General features: G+C 39.4%; 1 pseudogene; it reads left to right on the plus strand.

Annotated features, from left to right (window-relative positions):
• Positions 1–6,612: 6,612 nt before the first annotated feature.
• On the plus strand, positions 6,613–6,711 carry LOC132315411 (small nucleolar RNA R71; annotated as a pseudogene).
• Positions 6,712–7,737: the final 1,026 nt, after the last annotated feature.

Below are 7,737 nucleotides of genomic sequence, written 5' to 3' on the forward strand. Positions count from 1 at the left end.
GACCTTTTTGGATTAGTGAGCGTCCTATAGTGTGTAATTATACATAGATGGACTACTCTAGATATTGTTGAGTCTTTCTAGTATGTATCTGCGTATCGGATTCCTGTTTGGATTGTAGTAGATCAGGACTTGCATGTGGGCCTGACCCACCCTTATATTTTTTAGGTACTCGTCAGTTCCAGGGTTAGAGTTTGATCGTACAGAGCAGATACAGACTTCTATTCTACCGACAACGTAGGACTTCTTTCCAGATATTAGATTTGGATTTTATCTTCAGTTTTCTTCCATGCAGTTCGGGATTTTATTAGGGGTCCACTAGAGATGGATTCCCGAGTTTTTAAACTTATGGAGTTTGGATTGTCAAGATTTAAATATTTATATTTGAGGATTTATTTTAGTTTCTTTCCACTCATTATATTATTTCTTTAATCACTTTGTATTCTGTGTTCGATTTAAAATACTTTAATTGTTTGATATCCCTTGGGTTTGGGCTCGGACTTGATCAACCCGCGTCTCGGATCCGAGGGGTATCACACTAATCCCTCAATAATACACAAGATTAAGATATAGAAAGCATCCTTGGGGCTAACTCTAGCCCCAATAGGATGTCTAGCCACTCATAGTGATGTTGCTCCAACCCTCAAAGGCTAAATCCATGGAAGAAATCTACTCCTTGTTGATGAAGAACTCCCCCCTTTGTGTCTCTAGCCTCCTCCTCCTCTAAGCTTGCTCTCCAAGAGATGATATATATGATATTAGCTCTCTCTTGTAAAAAGCAATCCTTATCCTTATATAGGTAGGTCAAATGACACCCAAAATGAGCTGGGGTCGTGCACACAATATTCCCTAATGATTGGATAAAGGAAAACTTTCAATGAGCCAGAAATTTAACTTTTTCGCACTAGAGGAAGTTCGATCGATCGAACCTTGGACTTGGATCAATCGAACATAGCTGAGATCTATCAAACTTAGGCTGGATCGATCTTCATTGGTGGCACTCTTTGGATAAAGACAAATCTGAGATATTTTGAAGATATTTTTGGAAAAAGGACAAAAGTGGTTGATAGGGTGGTACAACTAGATAAGATCAATCATTTGGATGACGACAAAGGAGTTCGATCGATCGAAGAATGATGTTGGATCGATTGAACTTTTGAGATCTCTGAAAATGTCATTAAGGCTCTAATCCATCTTGAAGTGCTGAGATCGATCATATTGGATCGATCGAACTTTGATCTAAGATCGATCAAAGATGTTGATTTCCACTTTTTTCTTCCTTTTGCTTCCACTTGGCTCCTTTCTTTGATTCATCCCAGAATTGCTTCAATTAAGCTCTTATTTGGCTGAGTTAGCTTATTTTCGGGATAAGTACCTGAAAATGGAAATAATGAAAATCCTGAGTCTACTCCTGCTCGTGAATGAGCGACCCAGCTGGAGAATGCTGCTCTATGTCATCTGTAGGTCACTCCAAATCAATATCTATATGCTTGGTAGCTGGACCGACTGGTACATCGTCTGTTGCGGGATCTGCTGCTACTATCTCTGCCTCCTCAGCCTCTAGCTCCTCTACAGCCACTACTGCGTGGTCCTGCAGTCTAGTAATGATAGCATTGTAGCTCTTGTCCCAGTTCTTCTTCAAAAAGTGACAGGAACCTCTCTCAAGGTGCTCCCGAGGATGAATAGGGTAGCGCTGGTCAATCAGAATTTGGGTGATGAGGTGGCCAAAAGGGAGAGACTTAGCCCGTCCGGGCTTCTCCTTGCTAATATACTCATCAAATAGCTTCCTCATCACACTCTAGATGAGCGCGGGAATAGATACCCAGTGGCCTGTGTAGAATGCGTAGAGGGCTGTCAAATAGTCTCCTCTCTGCTGGATCTTGTGCCCGGCCATATATATATTCCAAAAAAGAACGGAATCGAAGAACCATAGGTCATCTAGAAGGAATGTGCGGGTGGCAAAAGTCTCGCCATTGGCATGGTGACCTGTAAGAAATACTGTCATATCGGAATAAGAAGGCTTGTATAGCCTCGGATATAGCTCCTGTAGCTCCGGAGGGCATCGGTGTGGACAATGGCAAGAGCGGGCTAGCGAGTACATAGTGATAGTGATCTGATGGCCATTTATGATAGTGACCAGCTCTGCTGTGGTACACGGGGATAGTCGGAGGTTCTGGAAGAACAACCGTACCAGCCGCAGGTAGACTGGTTCTGTAACTGGGGCAAGAATAGCTGCAAGGCCCCTCTGAATAATGTTATGGTAAGCTAATCGGGTCAGCACCAATCTGGAGAAAAATTCTGTGTCAAACACCGACTCATGGTCTACTGCCATATGTGCATATCTAGGCACTGGCCTATCATGCTCTTGAGCTGGCTGAGCTGGCTGGCGTGGTGGAGATGGTACTGGTGAATGCTCAGCTCCAGCATGTGGTGGAGATGGAGATGGTGTAAATGCAGCCTGAGCTACAGAGGTGGATGGAATATGAGCATCCTCAGCCTCATAAGCAGGTGACTGAGGTGGAGTAGGCTATACTGGCTCCTCCTGTGCATGAGAGGGCTCTACTGGCTCCTCTATCCGTGGTCTGATATGTCTCTGAGGCCTGTGTTGCCTCTTGGCAACAGTCTTGCACTTAGTCATAGCCTGAAAAATAATTTAAAAACTTACAAGGGGAGTTAGTGCCAGAATTAAGAATTGAAAGCATAAAATAGAAACATGCATGTCAAATAAGATCGACAAAACATATATGACATGTATTCCATACAAGTGACAAGATATGAAACATGCTAAACAATGTAAGTATGAAATGCATCCAATGTGGAATTTCACAGGCATTGGGCATATATGAGATAGCATGAACAGAAGGCATGATGAATGAAGTGTGTGTATGAGATCTGTGAAGTTTGATCGATCACAAAAAGGTTTGAGATCGATCTCAAAACTTCGATCGATCTGAGGTATGAGTTCGATCGATCTCTCAAGATCGATCTAAGATACAAGTTCAATCGATCGAACTGTACGAAGGTGAAAGCTCAAAGGTCCCAGATCTATGACGTGGATGGCACGAGGCCTTCATGACATGGTCGTGGGCCCATCAACACAACAAATCATCAATTACCATCACCCAAACAAGGCCCATACTCCCAAAATCGAATCTAAATACATAAATACATACAAAGCATATACACATATATACATATATAAACTCAGTGTTTCAAAGCTCATCAATGGCAGATTTCTCATGAAAATGGCATGGATTGAACATGTAAATCATCTATGTATAAAATCTAAGCTTCAAAACCTAAATGAAGCCTAGGATCTAACCTCAACCAAAGAGAGAAGTGGAGATGAAGAGGGAGTGAGATTCGGGGTGAGCTTGATGTCGCCGGAGGTGTCAACGGAGATGAGGAAGATGGAGAGTGCACGGTGGCGATGACGAAAGAGAGAAGGGGGGTTAGAGTTTGAGAGAGTTGGATCGATCTTTGTAATCGATCTCACAACTCTCGGTTTCTATTTTAAAAAAAGTCCCCGATATAGTTCGATCGATTGAACCTCAACTAAGATCGATTGAACTTTGTCTTTTCTCTTTTCTTTTTTTCTTTTTTTTTTTTTGCTTTTTTTTTTCTTTTGAACAAACAATAATAATTAAAAACTAAATAAACTAAAATATTTTTGTATTTTTGAAAACTTTTTGAAAAATAAAATAAAATGAAATGAAATGAAAATAAAATAAAATAAAATAAAAATAAAAATATTTTTGAATTTTTGAAATTTGAAAAATCAAAATAAAGTCAAAATAATGAAATAAAGAACTGAGATCGATCAGAACAAGAGTTCGATCGATCAGACAGAGAGTAAGAATATGCAGGTTTATGGCTCAGAAAATTGGCTAAGTGTTGGAACTTGAGATCGATCGAACTTGAATATTCGATCGATTGAAGAACTTCAGATCAATCTTGAAATGTTTTTGATCGATGAGACAGAGAGCTGAAATATACAGGTTGATGCAGTCTCAAAAATTTTCTAAGTGTTGGATCATGAGATCGATTAAACTTTGAAGTTGGATCGATCGACAGGCTCCTGATCGATCTAAAAATAAGTTCAAACAATGAGACAGAGAGGTGATTTGGATGCAGGTGAAAATTTTTTCTAAGTGTTGGATGCAGGTGGAAGTTCGATCGATCGACCTCTCATTTGAGATCGATCGAACTTATGCAAAATGCTCAATCACAACACAAAAATTCATGCAATCCTAATCACAGTTCCTATCAATGCATATGAACCAAAAACAAGTATCTAGACTTCGCAAGAAATGAAATTTAAGATAGAAATGAGGGAGGAATAGGGTTTTGACACCCTACGAAATGTTTTTGCTAGTCTTTAACGTCTCTAGCAAGACATTGGGCTCTTTTAGCCCGGATCAAAGATCTTATAATGCATCCCCTCCTTGTTGGGGTGATAGATGCTTTGAACTCCACCCAACAAATGGTTCTTTGAATAACTTGTTGGATTAAGCTCAAAAGACACTTTTGATCCTTTGTCTATGCAATCACAACCTTTGGGCTTCCATGCCATTTCAAAGCAAGAATTTGAAACAACACTTTGAGAATGCAAGGTTGAAGATGATTCCTTTGAAGTTTTGGTCTTACACAAAAGCTCACTTCCTTGACATTGAAGATCATAACATTTATCTACTACATTAACCTCTCCTTCATATTTGTCAAATGAATTGGGTGTGGGATTGAAGATATTCAACTTCACCTTCATGTGGCCAAATGAGATCTTCATTATCCCCATCCTACAATTGATGTTGGCATTAGCGGTTGCCAAGAAAGGACGGCCAAGGATAACGGGAATTTGGCTTTTAAGGATTGGGGACCGGTTCCGTGTCTATGACAACGAAATCAACCGGGAAGAAGAATTTATCAATTTTAATCAAAACATCCTCAATGACACCCCTAGGCTTCTTGATAGATCGGTCGGCAAGTTGCAAAACTACCGACGTCGGTTTTAATTCACCTAGGCCCAATTTGACATAAACCGAGTATAGAAGAAGGTTAACACTTGCTCTTAAGTCAAGAAGCGCCTGATTAATGATATGATCACCAATGATACATGAAGTAGTAGGTGAACCGGGGTCCTTAAACTTTGGCAAAGTGTTATGTTGCAAAATTGAGCTTACTTGCTCGGTCAAAACCACTTTTCTTGGTGCTTGGCTCTTGTTTTTCCGCTTTTTGGTGCATAAGTCTTTCAAGAATTTGGCATAAGCCGGAATTTTCTTGATTACATCCAAAAGTGGAAGATTAACTTTTACTTGCCTAAACATTTCCATAATTTCATTGGTTTTTACCTTTTGCTTTTCCTTCGAAATGGACCCTTTTAAGGCATCCAGAAATAGAACTTTTTCAAACACTTTTTCAGAATTTTCTTTTGAACTCTCTTCAACACAAGAATTTTTTCAAATCACTTTGTTTCAAATCATTTTTCAGCAAAACTTTTTCAACATCATTTTTCAAAACTTCTTTTTCAAACACATTTTTCAGGACTTTCTCATTCACAAGATCATGTATATGCAATGAAGGGGGAATGGGATGTGAAATGGGACGGGTGACAACTTGAGGTTGCACCGGTTCACTCTCTTCATTGGATACTGTTACTTGATTGTCCACAACCCTACCACTCCACAAGGTGGTCACCGTATTAACATGTTCAATGATGTGGCCTTCTGATGAGAAATGGGTTTCCATAACACATTGTTGCTTAGGTAAGACATTAATAGGCATTTTTCCCTTCTCTCTTGCATTAAGAGTGCTTGCTATTTGCCCTACTTGGGTTTCTAGCTTCGCAATAGATTGAGAGTAAGAATGGAGCAATTGTGTGTTAGCCTCTAAAGTGCCCAAAGTATTTAAAACTTTTTCTTCAAAGGCGGGACTTCTAGTATTTCCTTGGGAATAAGATTGGTTGGGAAAATGAGAATTAGCAAATTGATTCCCTTGTGATTGATAAGGTTTATAACTTTGGGATCCTTAGTTTTGAAGTGGAGGTGGAATGTACTTCCCTTAAAAACCGCCTTGGGAAGGGTTTGAGCCTTCTCCTTGGTATTTCCAAGAGAAATTCGGATGATTCCTCCAACTTGGATTATAATGAGTACCATAAGGATTGTTCCCTTGGTTCACAAAGCTGCATTGACTTGTTCATTAGGTTCATTTTGCACTTGTCCGTGAGGACAATGAGAAGTAGAATGAAGAACACTAGAACAAGTCATACATGTTTCATTTAATGCACGATGAGAATGGTTAGGGAAGGAAGATACTTGGTTCGCCAAGTTTTGGTTAATCAAAAATTGATCAAACCTTTGAGATAAAGACTTCATTTCGGCGGCTATTTCATTTGAATGGTCGACTTAATGTAAGCCAACACTCTACCTACCTTGTGAATTTCTACCATTCTTGGATGATAATGTTCTATGCAAAGAATTTTCACTCATGCTCTCATAAAGACGCCACACGTCATCCTTATGCCTATCAATGTATGAGCCACCCATGGAAGCATCAACCATACCCTTATAATTGTCCGATAAGCTCTCAAAGAAATATTGAACTAATTGCCATTTGGGCATGTTATGATGTGGACACTTCCTAAGCAACTCATTGAAGCATTCCCATGCCTCATGAAACGTTTCTCCATCCCCATGTGAAAATTCTCTAATTGAAGTTCTCATAGCATTGGTTTTTGAAACCGGATAGTACTTCTTCAAGAACTCTTGTTGCATTTCTGCCCAAGAAGTGATTAAAAAAGGCCTAATATTGTTAAACCAATACTTTGCCTTGTCTTTTAAGGTGAATGGAAAAAGTTTGAGTCTTAATACCTCTTCCAGCATGTCCGTATATTTTACGGTGGAACATACTTCAAAAAACTCATCCAAATGCTTATAAGGTTTTTCACTTGGAAGTCCATGATAGTTAGGAAGCATTTGAATGGTTTGTGGCTTAATTTCATAATGATGTGCTCTAAATGGAGGCAATTGAATCTATGTGGGTGCATTATATTCATTAGGCACATAATGGTCTCTTAAAGCAAGAGGTGGATTAGCTACTTGAGGTATAACATGAACACCTTGGTTTTGAATTCCTTAATTGATGATGGGAGGTTGTGGAACATACATTGGCCTTAGCATTCCATTTGGAGCTTGGCCTTGTTGTTGTGGTGGTTAGTGAATGTATGGCCTAGGCATGCCTAATGGTACTTGTATGTTCTCATGATGCACATTTGGATGAAGGATACCTTGTTGGTCTATGTGACCAAGGTCCTCTACATTCTCTTCATTATGACCTTCTATTGATGTAATGGATCGGGTAGAACTAGAACTTCCTCTTCCCCTAGGATTTCTAACTACGGATTCAAGATGCAAATCAAGAGAGACAAGAGTTGGTCTTAGTGATCTACGACCATGCATGCACAAGGTGAAAACACATAAACACAATGAATGAACAAACACTTCAACTTCATAACAATTTCAATGAAACTTCCTCCACAAACACTTGACCCATACTCCTATGCTTTAACAACAATGATGCAAAGAACAATTAAAAACAAGCCTCCACGCGGGCCGACGATTTAACTAAGGGATTGAGTAAAGAAAGTCTCACAAAGGTCCTTTAGCACTTCAACTCCAAATTTAAAGCTTAGCTCAGCAAATTTTTTTAAATTTTTAGCTTTTTACTTTCTCTGCTTTGCTTGAA

Source organism: Cornus florida, unplaced genomic scaffold (assembly GCF_030987335.1).
Source record: "Cornus florida cultivar Cherokee Brave unplaced genomic scaffold, ASM3098733v1 CherokeeBrave_3.0.0_Hap2_Chr06, whole genome shotgun sequence".
NCBI lineage: Eukaryota > Viridiplantae > Streptophyta > Magnoliopsida > Cornales > Cornaceae > Cornus > Cornus florida.